At 42.1% G+C, this 21649-nt stretch overlaps 1 protein-coding gene across 4 annotated transcripts in view; it reads right to left on the reverse strand.

Moving 5' to 3' along the window:
* The window catches only part of ATXN10 (ataxin 10), a 163259-nt gene that overhangs the window by 29129 nt on the left and 112481 nt on the right, over window positions 1-21649 (reverse strand). For 3 of the 4 annotated variants that reach the window (XR_004803215.2, XR_007413417.1, XM_035696262.2), the window contains one exon: window positions 17979-21578. The exons of the other annotated variant lie outside the window; for it this stretch is intronic. The gene's annotated coding sequence lies outside the window, so the exon portion shown is untranslated. Of the gene's footprint in view, window positions 1-17978; window positions 21579-21649 lie in introns of those variants that run through there. 4 annotated transcript variants of the gene reach the window in all.

Here is a 21649-nt window from a genome sequence, read left to right on the forward strand (position 1 = left end):
AAATACTACCAAGATTTCATGGTGTATTTTTCAATTTCTAAAAAACACTGATTTCCAAACTGCCCAGAAGCAACAGCAAGTAGCAGTGAGCATTACCAGGATCAGATGAACTACAGATCTTTCTCAACCTAAAATGGGATTATGTCCCAATGAACCCATCATTATTAAACTCAACCTACTGAGCATCACGGCTTAGCCTGGCTGACCTTAAGCGTGCTCAGAATGCTCACAATAACTACAGTACAACAAAATCATCTGCCACAAAGCCTATGTGATAACAAAGTGTTAAATATCTCATGCAATTTGCTGTACAGAAAGTGGGACAGAAAGGCTGAAGAGTACAGCATGGCTGTTGGTGAATCAGTTGCTGTTGACCCTTGTGATTGTGTGGCTGACCGGAACCTGTGGCCGCTGCCCTGTGTCACAAGAGCAGAGCATATTAGCCTATCACCAGCCCCAGAGAAGATCCACACTCAAAATTCTAAGTGCAGTTTCTATTGAATGAGTTATTGCTTTTACACCATCGTCAGGTTAAAAATTCCTAAGTTGAGCCATCATAAGTTGGGGACTGTCTGTAAATACATGTCCTGGTGGAAGACAGCAAGCAGACCTCTAACTACATGCGATGCACACACCCACTAAAGGATCACTGACCGTCCTCAGTTTCACAAAGGTAGAGAGGCAATACATCTAATTTCTATACTTTTTTCTAGGCACTAGAGATAGGGTGAGAGATGAATTTAATAAGCGTTTAGCACACAAGGCAACAACAAACACTTTCACGTTTCCTTTCATTCTGATGATGCCAAGGTAAACATCACTGGCTCTATTTTTACTGAGAAAGGAAAGGGGGGGCTCATGAGTCAAGTACCCTCCCCAGGATCACTTAACTAATGGGTGCTATTCAAAGTGGTCTGGAGACCATCGGCAGTCTGCGAAAACGACCAGGAGAGGAAAAGGTCCGAAACCATGCTAAAAATTTAATAGCATTATGCTATGTCCCCTGAATCTTATAATAACATTTAGGTTTGAATCTTCCATGTCTTTTTTAAGATTTTTATTTTTCTGTAATTTGTATTATATAAGCATATTGGTCCAGGATGGTTTGGGGAAAAGATGAGTGGTTCTTCAGCACAGACAATCTGGGGAGCACTGGTGGGGAAACTTTAATGGCACGTGGAAATTTTATGGCCAAACTGGTAGTGGCCCCACCTGAGATTATATTCAAAGCTTCCCAAAGCAATTCTTACACCGCACATCTCCAATACCTGCCACGCATCAACTAGCAGGACTGGGGTGCTAACAATGACATCTCCAATGCCTCTGCCCTGGGGTGAAGAGGAGGGATCCAGAAAAGGAGCAACCGCCTGGTCACTGGCATAGTGATGAAGGAATACCAACTGGCCCTCCAGGCCTTAGCAAATCTGTGATCTAAATCCTTCTGGAAGGTGCCAAGAAGAGCTTGGTGTCTGACACAGGGAAGGCCTCCCTGAAGAAGTAACATTTAGCTCAAAGTGGCTAAATGGACAAATCAAGGGGGCTGTGGAGAATGTTTTGCAGGGAGAAGAGCATGTGCAAAAGCTGGGAGCTCAGAAGGAATATAGAACATTCCAGGGACTGGCCAGGCAGCACAGCACTGAGATGAAGAGCAAGGACCGTGGAGCCAGTGTGCTGGGGTCAAAGCCTGGTTCTGCAGCATTGCTGAGCTGCGTGACTTTGGTTATGTTATTTAACCTTGGAGATTGTGTTTTCTTGCCCATAAAATGGGAGGATGGGGCTCACTTCCAAGGGTGGTTGTGAGAAGGAAATAGATTGCTACACAGTAGCGCATGGCCGGTGCTCCGTGATGGCAGGAGCTCATGATACCTTTAACATGGGGTTCAGGAGCTGGAGCAAGAGTGGAGCTCTTGAAAGGAGGAGTAAGCAGGAGGAGAACTTACATGTAGCTGAGAGTTCACAATCCTACTTTGTATTAGGAAAAACAGTAAATTTATTTCAAATTATTCAAATTATTATTTCAAATTATTTCAGTAATTTTATTTCAAAAACCTTTTTTGTGTATGAGAAATAAAACCATCCAGGATCCATTATTTGATGCAAAAAAAAAAATCTCATTTTCTTGGGGAGGGGGACATGGTAGAATTCTCAGGTATGCTAAATGTTAAGATTTCCTTTGAAGGAAATGAAATAACGTGCAAAAGTTTGAGATTCAGACATGCAGTAAAGGTGAATTAAAGAGCTCTTGAAGATCATGGGTACACTAGAGTCGTGGCTGAACTGAGGGCATGCTTTCCCAGATAAGAATTTCTTGTTCATGCTGCTCCATTATGAAATGAGACAAGATAAATTTTTACAGAGATTCATTAAACATTTTTAACATAAATGATCTCTAGACAAGGATGACAGTGGCATTATGACAAATACACAATTACGTATTTAGGAATGAACTCAGGTTACGTCCCTGGGATAAGAACACACAGATGCCAGCCCTTCAGGAGGAGTGGCTGATAATACGACTGTGTTAGGACCAAGCTCAAGTTTACCGCTTCAGCTACGCGTATGGAGCTCCTGTCTGGGGCAGGGGAGAACAATTAGGAAGTTAACAAGTTTTCTTCTGTTCACACTTCATAAAACAAGGAAGCTGTTTGTTTTCTTACCTAACATGTTGGGAACTGATTCTAGACCTATAATAAATGAGTCACAAGCTGTAGTTCATATCAAGGAGCCAAGCTCAGTCAACGCTTTCACAAGGTAACACATCTCAACAAGACAGAAAATCTGGCTTAAATAAACGAACATTTAGCCCCTGGAAATAAAGAGTAAACAGAAGGACAACTAACTGATTTGCTAACTCTTCCCTCCCACCTTGGCCAATCATCCCAGAGAATGTACTCTGCCAAGTAGACCCACCTATACTATCTCAGCTCCTCTGGGAAAATGTATTATATGGACAGAAAACAGAGCCTCAACTATTTTAGCTGCTCTCACATCAAACGGTAAATGCAAAAATCCAAGAACCCGAAGAAAGGCAAGAGCGCGATACCAACAAAGGACATAATCTCCATTAAGTATATAGTGAATCGAGCTTAACTGACATTTGGCAAAACTGTGTTCACAACACAACTCCTCAAAACAGATACAGACACAAGTAGGAAGATGATTAGAATCCTCATTCAGAAGTGGATCAATGACCAGCAGGGGTGCCACAATGCTCCAACAAGATCTCCGTGGGGATGAAGCCGTCCTCAGGCATGCTAACAGCCATGCACAGGGCCTGGAGCCCAAAGGTGGTGCTGGATGAAAAGGACCATCCATCCAGTCGGAGATGTGGGTGCACCTGCCCATGGGTCAAGACTCCATTATCACCCCGACCACCTGGAGGGACAGAGGATACTTTGGATGCACAGACCTATCCGAAAATTCCAGCTCATCCTTTCAGCCATGGAACCTTGTGGAGGTTTCTGAACTTCAAGTCTAGACTTCATGTGACAAGGGGGTCACACCCACCTCAGAGGATTACAGGGAAGATCCGTGAGAAAGCATCCAGCACAGCACCCCATACATAATCTGGACATAATCGTAATCAGCAGCATTTGTAGTATTGCTGTCACCTGGTTCAGAGATTCTGAAGGTTTCCTTCACCACCATACTTGCAAAGGGCTGGACATGGCACTCCTTTACCAAACACAAGCTGTGCCTTGGCAAAGCTCCAATATATAAAGATTTACACTGATAAAGATTTTTATTTGAGAGAAAGTATGAATGGGGGCGGGGGAGGCAGAGGAGGGAGCCCCAACATGGGGCTCAGACCCAGGACCCTAGGATCATGACCTGAGCTGAAGGCAGATGCTTCACCAACTGAACCACCCAGATGCCCTTAAGATTTACATTTCTAAAACCAGGAAATTTGTAGATATGGTGACTCTAGGTTAGGCCCATGTTTTTCCTGGCTGTCTCATGAGCTGAGTCCCACAAACACACAGTATCATTCATCTCCATGTTGTGCTCATTTCCATGGTGTTTTGTGCAACTTCACACTGGGCACTTCACGACCAAGCTGCTGCTGCTACCAGAGGAAAAAGTAATGGTGCTATTACTCAGGAAGCTCCAGGATGTTTATAAATTCTGCATTCTGCAGACAATCTTTAATCTAGAATGCAAAGCCCAAGGCTAGGCCAGGGGTTCACAACTTTGGCTCCACACTGGCATCACTTGGGAGGTTTCACACTGTACTAGTCCTGTGGTCCCAGCCCCAAAGAAAGTCCCAATCGTGGAGAGTTGGACAAAGTCCTCCAGCGATTCCAACATGCATCTGAGCTGAGAATTTCTCACCGGTGCCGAGTCCAAGAGCACCCAGTGAGCCAACGCCTGGGACCCAGTGGAAACCCTGAAAGGAGCCCCTACAGTGGAGCACACAGCCCTTCACGTTTACCCCTCTGGTACTTTCTTTTTCCAATTACTAAAGCAAACTTTGTGGAGCTATGACTAACCTGCAGCAGACTGCAGCTGCCATTGCACAACCACAGACAAACCAGGGTCAGAACGTCTGCCACCTTTGCTGCTCACTCCCAGCCTCCGTCAGCCGGAGCTTCCTTGTGCCACTTACTAACCGTCTCTCCTTTTTTAAAATCAGTTGCTCTAGGGTTTAGAGGATGCATCTTTAACTCGCTGTGGTCTATCAACAAACAATATTACACTGTTTTCCATACAGTGTAAGAGTCTCACAACTGGATGCTCCACTTGACACTGGGGCAACTGCTTGCATACATTTACTTCTACATCTGCTATACACCCCCAAATACACTGCTGTTATGATTGATTCAAGGGCTGGTGCCCTTTAAATAAATCTGAAAGTGAGGATAAAGGTATTTTGTTTTTAGTCACGTATTTAACTATTCCATATTCCAGTACCTTCATTTCTTCGTACAGTCAGTCTCCATCTGGCAGCATTGTCCTCCATTTGATACAACTTCCCTCAATACCCTTCAGGGCGCAGCTCTGTTAACATCAAATTCTCATTTGTCTGGTAATGTCTTTATTCTACTTTCATTTGTGAAGGATATGTTAGCTGGATATGGAATTCCAGACTGAGCACTTTTGCATTTTAGAGATGTTACTCCACGGACTCATGTGTGTATCACTGTGCAAGAGAAGCCTGCTAGGAGCACCTGGGTGGGTCAGTGGGTGAGCATCTGCCTTTAGGTCAGGTAGTGATCCTGGGGTCCTGGGATCGAATCCCACATCAGGCTCCCTGCAGGGAGCCTGCTTCCCCCTCTGCCTGTCTCTCTCTGTGTCTCTCATGGATAAATAAATAAAGTCTTGGGTCAGCACAGCAGAAAGTTCCAGCATTGCAGAAAGGTGAACCAGAGCCAAAGGGGGTTCTTCACGAACATTAATAAAATGCTAAAAATCCCAGGAAGGCTAATGAAGGAAGAAAAGAGAATCATCTATTTAAATAAACAGAATGAAAAGAGATAAACAGCTACAGAAAACATAGAATAAAATATTATGAATTTTATGAAAAAAAGCAAGAAATCTAGGTGTAATGGCTATCTCTGAGGAAAATGGAAAACACCAGTGCTGACACAATAAATAAAAATCTAGAATAATTTAAATACTTAAATTATTTAAAGATATGAAAATGACCCAAGACTCAGTGACAAAAACAAAGAAAGACCCAAAGGCTCTCCAAGTGAGTGCCACAAAGTTTTTCAGGACCACATAATCTACTATGTGTGTAAGTTGTTCCAAAACAACAGAACAAGAGAGAAAGCTTCCCAACTCATTTTAAAAGTCTACTCCGACTTGGTTCAAAACCAGCATTAGCTAGACCACGATAGGAAATTACGGGCCAATTTAACTATGAATATATACCCCCTTCCACCCAACCCTCACAAAAAAATCCTACCAATAGTATTAGATGAACCAAATTAAACATGCTATAAAAACGCACCACGATCCTAACATCGACTAGAAAATCTACAGTGTAATCGTCCTCATTAATGTACTAAGAATTACCTCAATATTACAGAAAAAAACATCTGATAATGGTTAGCAACTATTTATATTTTAATTCTCAGAAAACTGGAGAACCTTTTTAACTTGAAAAGGCTAGGTGCCAGAAAACTGTAGTGTCATACATGGTAAGAGAATATTTAGGTAGATCCCAAGACCAGAAAAAAACACAAAGAGACAGTCTTCTTATTCTGATGTACAAGAAATAAACTCCGCTAAATACTGCGATTTCAAAAGGTCTTTGGAGCATTCTGACTCTGGAAATCAAAGAGGGAGCCAGAATGGCATGAACAGTGCACAGTCTCACTGTCAGAGCAGAAACAGTGGAAGAACAAAAACAGAAGAAAGCAATCAGGCTGCTTCAGGTGAAGGAAGAGTGATTTATTTATTTATTTATTTTTTAAGGAGTAGAAGCTGAAATCTTAGAGGATAGATTACCCAGATATAAAATGGAAAATAATTATCTAGAAGGTCAGGATAAGAAGATCTAAAGGGAAATGAAAATGCACCCAGTCCTAACTGCTCTCAGAGATGGGGTAGATGTTTGAGTTGTTTCTGGAACAGGAACTGTGACTGGGCCCCACAAAGCCTAGGATGGGAAGAAACATGGGCTTGGCTCACTGGAATTGCTCAAAGAAGCAGGATCCAAAAAAAGAGTGAGGAGAGAACCCCTGAATGTCACAGGCCACCAACTGTCACAGACTAGATGAAGGCCTAGAGAAGCAGAAATGAAGCCTTTCTGCATCACACTCCCTCAAACTCCCTCAGACAACACAGACTTTCTGCCGTTTGACAGCAAATACTATTAAATGCTGGTTACTGCGGACACACTTTTGCTTGGGGAGAACCATTAGCAGACTGAGAACTGGCTTGTCTAACTTTGGTGTGTGTGGGGGCAGTGCTCTGATAAGCCTGTGCCCTGTTAACTCTTCTCAAATTTCAGAAGTGAGGCATGTCAGAGATTCAGTACTGGGGTTTGTGAACCTGCAAGACCCTAACCCAGGTTACAGCAGGTAAAGCAGTCCTGAACACAGGCAGGCATAAGGAGCCCCTCCAGGTGGGACTACACAGAGTAAGAAATCAGAGAGGATACATTTTAAACTTCAATCTCTTTGAATTTTAACTCATACGGCAGAGAATCTGACTTTAATATCTCGGACTTTAATTTAAAATGGAATGTAATCTTTGGATTTGAATGTCTCCCTGGGAATTTGATAATGAGATAGAATTAATATTCAAATTTAGAGTATCTCTTGTGGGCATTTTATTATTACCATTGAATTTAGTCTCTTAATATGCAATGAATTCTCTGCCTTGAGGTCAAAGTGACTTTGGAGTTAATTTAACTCATGGATTGATATGACCCACTTAAGAGTCTGCTGGGGGCAAAATCTCCACTCTCCACCAGTGGACCAGGAAAAAGAAAGGAACATGGTTGGTATAAGCAAGAGTGGCCTCATAATAAAGGTGGGAGCAGAATGGTCCTAACAAGTGAGCTTCTCTCCGAAGAAGGGACACATCCTTGGCCCAATACATTAGCAGAACAACAAAACCCAGAAAGAATCCTGGGAGAGGCAGACATCTGCTCTCTTTATGCTATAGAGAGAGCTGTACTAATCTAACATCTGATGGCCTCTCTGGGTCCTTCACTAGCTCCTTCCCAGGGCAGTGACGATCAGACTAGTGAGTCTGGTTCTATGAAGCCCATGGTATACATATTTATTTGTTTGACTCTTTCATTAGACTCTGGGGTTTCCAGCTACACATTCACTCCTTACACCCGTGCCTTGCCCTCAAGTTAGATGCCAGGGACTAGTTGTTGAAAAAATACATGTATGTGAAGGAGGTAAAACAGCTCCAATAACTGACCCATGCATACACCCACAAGTATACAGGTAAACAAGTCCTGATACTTGTGAAACTTACAGCATAGGGGGAGTGCAGGACGCATACAGGAGATGCATGAGCAAGAAATAAGTAAACAAATAAAAACATTACAGATGAGGATCACTCCTACAAAGGAAATAAATAGGATGATCAACTAGAGAGTGACAGGGGAGGCTCTATTTTAGACAGGGCAGCCAGGTAATACTTTCCTATAAAATGGTGACATTTGAACTAAGACCCGAGTCATAAAAATGAGGCAAGCACTCAAAGATCCAGAGGGAACCCAAATCAGACTTACTGGTGGAAAGAACTGAACATATCTGAATTATGCAAAGAAAATCTGTGTGGCTCTTTGCAGGGAGCATGGATAAAATGGTAGGAGATGAGGCTGTAAAGAAAAGAGCCAGAGCCTATTGAATAGTGGTTCTCAAAACTGAGCCCCTAGAGCAGGAGCATAAGCATCACTTGTTCTTTAAAAATGCAAATCCCGAGCCAACCCCAAACCTATTGAATCTTAAACTCTAGGGTTCAGCAGAGAGCTGCTGAAAGACCTTTCAGATAATTATGATGCATGCCGAATTTTAAAAATCACTGGTACAGGGCAGTGGTTCTCAATCGTTCTTGTGAATCTGAATCACGTGGGGAAGCTTTTAAAAGTGACACCTCGATCCTACCACACATCAACTTAAACTGAATCTTGGGGGTGACGGTCCAGGCACATATACATATACGCACATATGTGTTTAAAAACCCCTCTAGATGATTCAGCTTCCTAGAATATAATCTTGAAGATTAGGAAAATAATTCAGATCTTTTTTTCCTCAGTGTAAAAGGACCTACTGAAGATTTTATATAGGTGAATGAAATACTCTGATGCAGATTTTTGAAAAGATGACCCCTGGCTGCCATATAACAATGTGGGGAAGGAAGAGCAAGAGCACTCTGGGACAGCCTGTCAGAAAGTGCTCACTGCAGCAGGTGAGTGGAAAATTGACTGAGGCAGGGCTGCTGTGGTGCACTAGAGATTAAAACAGCAGCTGATGGGAGATCTGACAGGCATTATTTTCTAGAGTGGTGGGTAGAGAAGAGAAAGGACTCAAAGATTCTAAGTTCCTGGTCAGCCGGTATCCTTTACTGAGCTTGGAGACATCCAAGTGACCACCAGCAATCACAGCTTCTATATTTCCTTTATAGGGAGTGTGAGCTGCCATGTATCTCATTGTGGAGCCCGGGGGACAGGTCTGGGTTTGAGAGGTACACACAGTCATCACACACAGATAGATGATCTTTAAAGCCCGGGACTAGTGCCCTCCCTGAGGAGATGGCTGCAGACAGCGAAGGGCTCAGGACCAAGTCCTAAAGCATTCAAACATGTTAGGGGTCTTGGAAGAGAAATCTTTGTGCTTCTTCTATAGCCTTGGCATCATCACCAAATTCTGCGTCATCAGAGGATTTGAATAATCCAACACTAGATACTATAGGCAAATGTAAACACTTTCTCATGGAGTAATTTGTAAGAAATATGATTTTTTTTTTCTGGAAGGAATCAATAACTGAAAATAGACAGTGACAAGATTTTCTTTAAAAGTCACAGTGACCATGAGATTATTTGTCCAATGATCATTTTTCAGGATGACTTTTTAGAAGCTGATTTCTAAACCAAATTATGTGGAGCTGCCAATTTCTTCCCTTGTTAGGATTATAGGAATAACACATATGCACATACACACCTCACTAAATTGAATAAAAAAATACTTTCATTTCAACCAATTCATGCTGTTTCAGCCCAGGCCTCAAGAAGAACAGAAACAAACTTGACAGGATATTCAACTTTAAGATGGCTGATTCCCATTCAGTAAGCCTACCACATGCCCAAGGTTTTTTTTTAAATAGATAGATGATAGATAGATAGATAGATAGATAGATAGATAGATAGATAGATAGATAGATAGACGGGCCAGTTCTTGGAGGTGGAGGCTGGAAGGTGGGCACGAAAGAACCAGGGGGCTCCCCATTCCTGAGACCCTCTGCCCCTCTCTGCTTGAGCACAAAGGTCTCAAGCAGGAGGGGAGAAGGAAAAAGGTCAGTTTCAGCTCGCAATCACCACCCCGAAATCTCACCCCAACCCAGGTTGACATTTGAGGATTTGATCCCTTCCCTTATGGGTCAGGCCCCAGCTCTGAGGTGGGGACAGATCCCATCCATGAACATGTTTTATGTATCAGCAGTTTTATTTGTTCAACTTACATATATTATACACATGTACGTTCAAAAACAAAGACCATCTTTATATACACACTATTCTATACTTTCCACATAATAAAAATCCTCTAAAAATGTAATTTTTAAAATGGTGTATATTCCATTACTACAATCTACCATAATTTATTTAACTTCCCCTGTCTAGGACACTTGTACAATTTCTAAGTTTTTACAACAACATAATGAACATCCATATATCAGTATTTTTACTACATCACTGATAAATTGCCTTTGGAGAAATTCCCAAAGGAAAAACTACTGGATGAAAAATATAATCACCTTTAAATCTCTTTGATACACGTTGCCAAACTGAGCCCCAAAGGGTCTTCCTACTTCTTATCACCCTTTAAACTGTCCACTTTATCCTTACTGACAGTGGGCAATTTTTTCCAAAGTTGCTTTTCTTAAATAGACAAAAAATTTTACTTTCTACCTTCACTCTTATGATGATTAGAAAGGCTGAGCATTTTTCCATCTAAGCTTTATGAAGGTTTTGCAAAGTGAAGGTTTTAGGAGGCCAAGGCCTATAATAGTAAAATTCTGCAGGCCAACTAAAAGACACCAGAAAGTTACACTCAGGGTAGGTTCTGCAACCTGAGTTGGGAAGATCCCCCAGGTCTTGCAATGGGTGACCACATATGCATGCAAGGTCAGTCACCATGAGACAAGTCTTGGCCCAGCGTCCCACAGAGGACTGGGCCACCGCAGAGCCATGGCAGGGGTGCCAAGGTGACAGAGACTCATTCAGAGACCACACCCCATAGGTGAGCCTGGCCAAGATACTGCAAGGCTGGGTACGATGGGAAAGAAGGACATGTGGAAAGTAAGCCAGGGACCGGCTATGTGGCCAGGACCACTCAGAAAGAAAAGAAGCCAGAGAGAAGATGGGTACTCCAATTCCACAGCAAAACTCAACAGGGTGACACAGCAAGGTTCTGACAGAGCTCACAGAGAAACAAAGGAGTGTTTCTAGAAGAGCAACACTGAGACTCTTTCCCAAGTACAAAGGACAATGTGATTAATAAAAATATTTTTTATGTTCAACCACCAAATTCCAGGAAGATTAACAACTAACTTTTCTTTAGCAAACATCTGCATCTGAATTTATTGCGATTTTCTCAGGAATTCTTGACCCAGCAGACAAAATCTTTGTTTATAAATGATGAGTGAAATGAGCTGGTTTTAAAACAGCTTATTGTATTCTGCTTACAAGCCTGAAAAAATAGTAGTTGTTTTTAAGTGAGAAGGGAACGAGATTACACATGGTAGAAACTCAACGAGCATCTGGTAATGAAGGTGAAGTAACTGCGTGGCCACAAGATGTATGTGCTTCTGGGCTGGCCAATTACAGAACTACCAGAAACCTCAGGGCGCGATGTCAGAAAGGTGTTTTTGACTGTTTTAGAATGCAAAACATCTTCAAGTGTTTGGTCCAGGAGAACGGGGTCCAGAGGCTGCCAAGCATACCCCTTCAAAGGAGGGTGCAGGCCCTTTCCACAGCCCTGATACTGACGCCAGGTCCTCTACTTCTTCAGACCTCTACGTAACAAGGGGTGAGCCGCAGGAACTCAGCTGAGTCACCTTGGTCTCATCTGAAACCCAGGCCAAAAGCTATACTGCAGAGCAGAGGGTGTCACTTACCTGGAGGGGAGGGGGGCGGGAAGGGAATGTCTTGCGCAATAACCTGGCTTCCAGAGTGCTCCCTAAGATGGGCGATAGTAATATAATCCTCTTTATTTGTCCTTCTACTTATGGCATTTTTTTGTTGCATTCCTTGCAAAGAACTTTAAACTAGCAGAAGTATAAGGAAAGAAGTATAGGCACAGGGTTACTTTGCCACTATAGCCATTTCTTGAAGACAGTTTAATCAACAAAACGTCAAAAGCTGACCAGCGAAGTATCTGGAGAGCCCGATGAAAGGCCTCTGTTTTCAAGCAGGAAGAGGGGAAAGTATGAATCAGGACGTGAACTGAGGGGATCCCTGGGGGGCTCGGCGGTTTGGCGCCTGCCTTTGGCCCAGGGTGCGATCCTGGAGACCCGGGATCGAATCCCACGTCGGGCTCCCAGCATGGAGCCTGCTTCTCCCTCTGCCTGTGTCTCTGCCTCTCTCTCTCTCTCTCTCTCTATGTCTATCATAAATAAATAAAAATAAATAAATCTTTAAAAAAAAAAAAAAAAAAAAAGGACGTGAACTGATCTCTAATGTACTTGAGTGCACAGGACTTAAAGCTCCACTCCACTGAGCAGCCTCCTTAAAGTACCACAAGATATGACTTGAGAAAGCAGCAAGACCAGAAAGGGATCGGTAAACCGTGTCAGTGGCAGAGAAAACAAAGCAGCCCAGGAAAGTTGCTCTGGCACATCTGCGCTATCACGCACAGCTATGTTTAGAACAAAAATAACCCATATAGCAAGTTTTTAAAAAGATGCATTCCACCTCTGCTTCTTGGGGTGTGATTCCCACCCAGACCACATCATCGACAGTGTCACACTTCAGTGCCAGAACAAACAGAAATCTGTCCCAAACACATTCAGTCTTTAATTTTTAACCCGTGGACAGAATCTCAACTGCTCGCTGTAATATGATGAGGTCCTTGCCACTAATAAATACAGACTTGGAAACGATTTATCAACTTGCTCTTGGTGTTTAAAAAAATAAATAAATTAAGAAAGACGGACCTGCTTGGAGCTCATGTCCCTAGCCAGCACCGGGAATCATGGCACAGGTTGGCCCTTGGGAGGAATTCCTCGATCTGGACCCTATGGTGAGCTCTATGTCCTGCAGGCACATGGAGGAATGAAGCCAGCAGGGGAGCCTGAGGAAAACGACACACTATCCTTCTCTCCCCTGCTGGCCTTCTACAAATCCTGACTGACACACCGGCAGCCTGTGGTGGCCTCTGAAGGGTGCTGGGTCACCTGCAGGTGACAATGAGGGGAATATGTCTGAATAGAGATGACACATTTCAGAAGCACATCCCTTGGGAGACAGGCTGTTAGCCCCCACCAGAGAACAGGACATGGAAAAGAGGGAGGAAAGATGAACCAGATATCTTCTATGTGAAAAAAGTTGGTGCTCCTAACAGCTCTGCAAGGTAGGAATCCATGTTCTTTTCTGACAGATAAAGAAAATGAGATCTGTAGGGGTAACCAACTTGTTCCCGGTCATGGAGTGGAGTGAATGGCATAGCCCGGCTCTGCTAAAACTTCAAGCTTTTATTTGACTGCACCATACAAACTGTAGGAGGGAGCTTCTAGTCTTCAGAGAAGAGAAAATGCCTGAAACAACAGTAAACATCCTGGGAAATGTCAGAGTGCAGAGCCGAGGGTGCTGGGGGTGGAGAAGGGGAGAGGGGAAGGCCCAGCGAGGCAGAGTCATGGCCCTGGGGGTGGCCACAACCATGGTGACAGAGCATGGCTGGCCCCCCAGACCAGGAAGGGCCTCTGGTGACAAATGCAGCAGCCCCCCAAGCAGGAAAGAAGTGGCCGGTGTGCAGCGCTCTTGGGAACCTCACCAGAGTGATAGGAACATTAGAGCACCATCCTCAGGTCCTTCCCCTAGGATGGATTCTCTGTTTGTGGACACCCTGCAACTATTTACTCAATTGACAAAAACTGAAAATAAAGCTGCTTTGTGACAGACCCTACAGTGGGGGCCAATGGGTGAGTCAGGCACATTTACTGCTCTTACCACAGTCAGGGTGGGGTGGGGAGACTGAGAAAGGCCCAGGTATGAGAGAACATGTCATTCATACCCAGAACTGGAAAGAACACAATGCGCCATGGGGACACAGAAGAGGAGTCCGGGTGGGGCCAATCGGGCGAGGCCTTGATGGCCAAGCTCTTAAGTTTCACTTTTACCCTGAAGGCAACAGAAAAGACTTTATGTAGAGACCTGTGTTTCAGAACACATATTTATTCTATTGTAAGATTTAATTTCCTACAGTAAAGTGTACAAATCTTAAGTGTATAGCCTGTAGAAGTTTTACATATCCACATGCATGTGCAACTGCTACTCAGATCAAGACAAAGAACATTCCGGCACCCAGAGGCTCCCTGTGTACCCGACCAGTTGATAACCCCACATAGAAACTAGGACTCTTATCATCTTAGATTACTTCTGTTCTGGAATTTTGGACAAATGGAGCCATATAGTATGCACTCCCTTGTGTGGGTTTTCTTGCTAAACATATCGCTACAAATCACAGGATCTTTCTCTTTGCTGTGTATGATTTCACTGTAAGAACATACCATGCTGTACTTTTATTCATTCTATCAGTGATGGACATTTGGGTTTTCTCCAGTGTGGGGCTCTCCCAAGCAAGGCTATGAACATTCATGCACATGATTCCTCGTAGACATAAGCACTCATTTCTACTGGGCATATTCCCAGGTAATTGCTGGTTTAGGAAAACAAATTATTTAACAAGACTCTTTTGTTATGCTTTTGTTGAAAATGCTCCTTGATACAACCTAGATAAAACAAGCCAGTCTTGGTCATTAAGAATAAAAGACTGGGGGCACCTGGAGTGGCTCAGTTGGTGAAGCGTGTGTCTTCAGCTCAGGTCATGACCTCAAGGGCCTGGGATGGAGCCCTGCATTGGGCTCCCTGCTCTGTGGGGAGTCTGCTTCTCTTTCTCCCGTCACCTGCATTTCCCCCCACTTGTGCTGTCAAATAAATACATAAAATCTTAAAAAAATAATAATAAAAGACTGAAAACAAGATCCTTTCTTGTTTTAACAGGATAGATGGGTTGATGAGATCATAAACATCTCCAGAAAGGTGGGTCACTTACCATCCACAAGCTCATCAAAGGAAACACGACCCAGTCTTGACCCTTCTGTATCTGTAGGCTTTTTGTCAAATTTGAGTAATGGTTCCTTTGAACCCATTTTCAGCCTCACCCTCTTTCTTCTCTCCTTCTGGGACCCTGATGACAGAATCTTAGAACATTTACTAGAACCCTACATGGCCCTGAGGCTCCAACGGTTTTGTTTCTCGTCTATTTTCTCTCCCCCCCCCATCCCCGTCTATTTTCTATTGTTCAAACTGGATAATTTTTTATTTTATCCTCAAGTTCACGGTTTCTCTCCTCTGTCCTCTCCATTGTGTTATTACCAAGCCCACTCATTGGGTTTTTACATTTTATTTTGGGTTACTGTATTTTTCATTCCTAATATTTCCACTTAGCTTTTCTTTACATCTCCTGTTTCTCTGTGGAAAAGTTCGGTTTCTTCCTTTGCATCAAGTGTCTAACTGCTCACAGAAGCACTTTTATAAATGCTGCTTTAAAATCCTTGTCAGAGAATTCCAACATCTGTGTCATCTAGGTGTGGCATCTCTTGATTGCCTCTTCTCATTCAGGTTGAGATTTGCCTGGTTCTTGGCATTACGCGTGATTTTTACTTGTACTGCAAACATTCTGGGTGTGATGTTATGAGACTGTGAATCTGGAGCAGATGTCCTGTTTCAGCGGCCTCCCTGAATGCCATGACAACAAGGGGGTGGGGTGAGGGGCAGCGTCTGCTATTACCATGTAGGGGTCAAAGTCCAGGCTTCCACTCGGGTCTTTCCAGACAGTGAGGCTGTGGCAGGGCGTTGGCGGCTTGCCTCCTTTATACCTACGGTTCCTGAACAGGAGGCCGTTCTGGTGCCCCACACGGCCTCTACCAACAGCAGAGCTGGCCAGGGGAGGGAGGATGTCTGTTACTGCTGAGCAGGGATGAAAGCCCTGGCTCTCCCTCTCCAGTTGTCTCGGACTCCATCAGTGGGGTGAGGGGCACCTCATCATGTCCAGGTGAAGGAGGAAGTCTCGGCTCCTCACCTGGCCTTTGTTGATGAGGGTGGGGCTACGTTTTTCCATGGTGTTTGTCTGAAGTAGGGCAGTTAAATAGTCTAAAAGTCTGCCTTGCTAAAGTGCCCCTTTCTTGGACCTTTGGCAAGAAAGAGCAAGCTTCTCTTGGGGGGTGGGGGTGGTAGAGGGGTTGTCTGCACCCATTGGTGTTTCTGGACAGACAGCTTCTCTAACACCCAGTCTGAGACAACAGAGGCAAAATGAAAACCCAGGGAATATAACATTGGGCTTTTCCTGAAGTCCTGAGGTCCCCAGGCAGGCTGCCTTCTTCTCTCCACCTTTCAAAAGGGTCCTTTTTTTGTTCACATATGATGTCCAGGGATTCCAGCTGTGCTTAGTGGGAGGAGCACAGACAAGGGTGTCTATGCCACCTTGGTCCAGAACCAGAGGTCCAATTACCAATACACTGCGTTTTCAAGGTGCAAAGGACTTCCACTAAGGGATAAAAAGGGAAGTCCAATCCAGATCTGGATTTGAGAAGATTGGGATGCACGTGTGCATGCAGAAATAAGTAGGGCTGGAATTCACTAAGCCTCTGCCCAGCACTCCTCGGGTTACATGGTACGTCCTGTTCCTCCCAAGAAGCCTCGGAGGCAGGACTTACTGCTGTCCCATTTCCTGAGGAGGAAGGAGGCTCACACAGGGTCACTCCCAGTCCACAGCAGGGCTAGGGATTGGACCTCGAACTATGCAACTCTAGAACCAGAGCTCTTGACCACCATACTGTGTAAAGCCTTTCACCATGAACCACATTCCAGAATGGGCAGCAAGGAGGCACTTCACACTGTGCTGTCTTCAAACCATGCACTGCAAACACAGCCAATAACCAGCAGCTTAAAATTATACATGTTTCCCTTTTCATCTTTCTAATTCCTCTTTTAAAAAAATGTCAACAGCCCAAACTTTGATAATGCTGTACAATTTAGAGCTCACAGCTGTGATCTGATTAACCCTCCTAACAATCCTATGAAGTTTTTTTTTTTTCTTCATTAAGTTTATTTCAGTAAAGTTAACAGTATAGTATTAGTTTCAGGTGAACAATATAGTCATCCAACAATTCTCTACATTACTCAGGACTCATTGTGGTAAGTCATCTTTAATCCCCATCACCTGTTTCTCCCATCCCTCTGGCCACCTCCCCTCTGGTCGCCATCAGTTTGTTCTCTATACTTAAGAATCTGTTTCTTGGTTTGTGTCTTTTTTTTATTTTGCTCATTTGCTTTGTTTCTTAAATTCCCCATATGAGTGAAATCATATGGTATCTATCTTTTTCTCAATGACTTATTTTGCTTAGCATTATACTCTCTAGCTCGATCTATATTGTTGTGAATGGCAAGATTTCATTCTTTTTATGGCTGAATAATATTCCATTGTATATACATACCACATCATTTTTATCCATTCACCTATCAGCAGACACGTGGGCTGCTTCCATAATTTGCTATTGTAAGTAATGCAATAAATTTCAGGGTACATGTATCCCTTTGATTTAGTGTTTCTGTATTTTTTTTTTTTTAAGATTTTATTTATTCATTCAGGAGAGACAGAGAGAGAGAGGCAGACACACAGGCAGAGACAGAAGCAGGCTCCACGCAGGGAGCCTGATGTGGGACTTGATCCCAGGACTCCAGGATCACACCCTGGGCTGAAAGAAGGCGCTAAACCGCTGAGCCACCCAGGGATTCCCTGTTTCTGTATTCTTTAGGTAAATACCTAGTTGTACGATTACTGGATCATAGGGTAATTCTATTTTTAACCTTTTGAGGAACCTCTGCACTGTTCTCCAGAGTGGCTGCACCAGTTTGCATTCCCACTCATGGTGCATGAGGGTTCCTTTTTCTCCACATCCTCACCAGCACTTGTTGTTTCTTGTGGTTTTGATTTTAGTAATTTTGACAGGTGTGAGGTCATATCTCACTGTAATTTGTATTTCCCTGCTGATTAGTGATGTGAACCATCTTTTCTTTTTTTTTTTCTTTTTTTTTTTTTTTGTGAACCATCTTTTCATGTGCCTTTGGCCATCTGTATGTCTTTGGAGAAATGTCTGTTCATGTCTTCTGCACATTTTAAAATTAGATTTTTTTGAATATTGAGCTCTAGAAGTTCTTTACATATTTAAGATACTAACCCTTTATTAGGTAGGTCATTTGCAAATATCTGCTCCCATTTTATAAGCTGCCTTTTACTTTTGTTGGTTGTCTCCTTTGCTGTGCAGGAGCTTTTTATTTGAAATAGTTCCAGTAGTTTGTTTTTGCTTTTATTTTCCTTACTTCAGGGGATGTATCTAGAAAATTGTTGCTATGGCTGACGTCAGAGACATTACTGCCTATTCTCTATTCAAGGATTTTTATGGTTTCAGGTCTCACATTTACGTCTCTAATCCATTTTTAGTTTATTTTTGTGTATGGTGTAAGGAAGTAGTCCAGTTTCATTCTTTTGCATGTTGCTGTCCAGTTTTCCCAATACTATTTGTTGAAAAGACTGTCTTTTTCCCGTTGTATATTCTTGCCTCTTTTGTCAAACACTAATTGACCATATAATTGTAGGTTTATTTCTGGGTTTTCTATTCTGTTCCATTGATCTATGTGTCCATTTTTGTACCACTACCATACTGTTTTGATTATTACAGCTTTGTGATATAACTCGAAGTCTGGAATTACCAAGTCTTCAGCTGTACTTTCTTTTTTAAGATTGCTTTGGCTATTAGGGTTCTTTTGTGGTTCCATACAAATTTTAGGATTGTTTGTCCTAATTCTGTGAAAAATGCCACTGGTATTTTGATAGGGATTGCATTAAGTCTGTATGCTGCTTTGTATAGTATAGACATTTTAACTATTCTTCTAATCCATTAGCATGGAATGTCTTTCCATTTCTTTGTTATCTTCAATTTCTTTCATCAGTGTTTTATAGTTTTCAGAGTACAGGCCTTTCACTTCTTTGGTTAGGTTTAATCCTAGGTATTTTATTATTTCTGGTGCAAATGTAAATTGGATTGGTTTCTTAATTTCTTTCTGCTGCTTCCTTTTTTTTTTTAATTTATTTTTTATTGGTGTTCAATTTACTCTGCTGCTTCCTTACTAGCGTATAGAAATCCAATGGATTTCTGTATATTGGTTTTGTGTTCTGTGACCTTATCAAATTCATTTAATAGTTCTAGTGTTTTTTTTTTTGGTGGAGTCTTCAGGACTGGCTTTCTCTTTTTCCCTTCCCTTCCCTTCTTCCCTTCCCTTCCCTGATTTTAGGGATATGAGTTTAGCCCTGGGTTTTTTCTATATGGCCTTTATTATATCAAGATATGTTCCCTCTACACCTACTTTGTTGAGGGTTTTTATCATGAATGGATGTTGTACTTCTGTGTCTACTGAAATGATCATATGGTTTTTATCCTTTCTCTTATTGATGTGATCTATCACACTGATTTTATATTTCTTTGGAACTTCATGATTTTGGAATATGGTAGAAATTAAATCATAGATAATATTAACCTTATATTTTTAAGGGCAATGACTCCCAGTAACATCATTTGAGTATATTTTTCCAATTCACTTCTTTATTGACCTGTAATTTTTTATAACATATTACTAATTACTAAATATCCTAAAAATGAAAGTTCCAGAAGAGTAACATTTTCAAATAAAGTACAAATAGTTTTTTCTTTGTATTTTCAAAAAGCATATATGAATTTTATTTAATCTCTGCCAGATCACAACCCATGAACTGTAGATTTAATTTTCACATCTGTAATTATACAAAGTAATCCCAAATTCGTTATTTCACATCATATATGCTTTAACGTGTAAACATTTCCTACAGAGTTATCTGCCAAGCAGAGAACATTATAGGAAAAAGAATACTGTATACACAGAAAAATGACAGAGTTAGCCACTGAGAACCTGAAATCACTGCCAGAGGTCACAGCCACTCATTGCAACGGCAGGTCTAGTCTTTGAAAGCTCCCAACCATGCAAATTTTCCTCCTTTCCACCTTTAACAGACAAAACAACACAACACAGCCCTCATCCTTCCCATCTTGTGAATTGTATTCTTGAATCTCAGAATGTCAGAACTGGAAAGTGTCTCCGGTAATTATGTGGTCCATCACAACGACACCCCCACCTACAGATGAGGGCCACGAGAGGAATTATCCTGATTAAGAAGATGAGGATACTGGTAACATCTCAGGAAGGTAGGGCCCTGTCACTCTAATACCATGCATTCTTTACTTAGAGCCATGAAGAACTAAAGGTATCATATCATTACATGAAGGAAAAGTGATAGATCTAGCAGGAGAGACAATACAGAGCTTTCTATTTTGGGGAATCTGGTCACAGAGAAAATTCACAAATTACATAATTAGAGCCAAAAAGGACCTGGAAAAACATGGTCCAACCTCCTTAATTTAGAAATGAAAAAATTAGCAAAATGAAATTATTTTCCCTAAGTCATACGATAAGGGATTTCTAGGTCCTATGAAACTGTGTATTCATTCCACTCACCAATTAACTTTATTCACTATACCTGTCCAAGTACCAACATATAAATTCTCAGGTCTTATAGGACCTTGTGCACAAACACCAACTTACACAGATTATTACTATTTAAAGTATATAAACTAGTATTGATTTTATATTTTCAAATATTAATCTTCAGTCTTAAAACATAATCACCACCTCAACAAATATTAGCTTTTTGGCTCATCCTTACATTCCTCAGTACTCTTTCTCCCTTTTCCTACTTGGATTCGAAGAACCTCAGAAGGTCAAGGAATCTGATGTGTAATGAGAATTTTAAAATATGGAATGAGCATAAAATGTTAGGGTTAGCTGCAAGGTCCATAGGCAAATACGGAAGGGGTCAGCAGTATCAGATTTTGTACTTTTTCTGCTCTCTTCTTCTGTGACTGAGCAGTCCACTGTACCGAAAGCAATCTGTGAATTCACACTTCTCTGAGCTGGGACTATACACAGTGACACTATTTTACTCACACAGTTTCCTATGAGCCATTTCCTTTCTTTATGAAGCTAATTGCACCTTATTACTTCTAGTTATTCATTCTTTCGGTAAAAACTTTAGGGACAGTAAACATGGAATTATATGGGTTCCAACCATGAACTGAGTTTGTACTTTGTTTTACACATTAACAACCCTATAGTTAGCATAATAATAAGAGCTAACATCATAGGGTATGTATTCTCCTTATGATTGCTATGCCAAGGAATGTTCTAAATGTACTTTTACGAGTACTAATTCATTAAACCCTCCCTGTGCAGTATGCCCTATTATTATCCTCACTGAACATTTCACTGGAATGTAAGCCCCATGAGAGCAGGCATGGTGTCTTCTCTTCAGTGCTGTACTTCCTCAGTCTAGAACAGCGCTTGGCACATAGCAAGCACATAACATTCACTGAATGAAGGGACAAATGACATTTACAGAAGAAGAATTAAGGTACGAAGAGGTCACAGAACATGATCGAGGTCACAAAGTTACTGAGTAGCACAGGTGAGACTCAAATCACTGTTTTCTGATCACGTTCTATCAGGGGTCAGCATACTTTTTCTGTGAAGAGCCAGAAAATAAATAGTTTAGGATTTGCAAACCATTTGGTAGTCTGTCACACCTACCCAACC

Source organism: Canis lupus, chromosome 10, assembly GCF_003254725.2.
Source record: "Canis lupus dingo isolate Sandy chromosome 10, ASM325472v2, whole genome shotgun sequence".
NCBI lineage: Eukaryota > Metazoa > Chordata > Mammalia > Carnivora > Canidae > Canis > Canis lupus.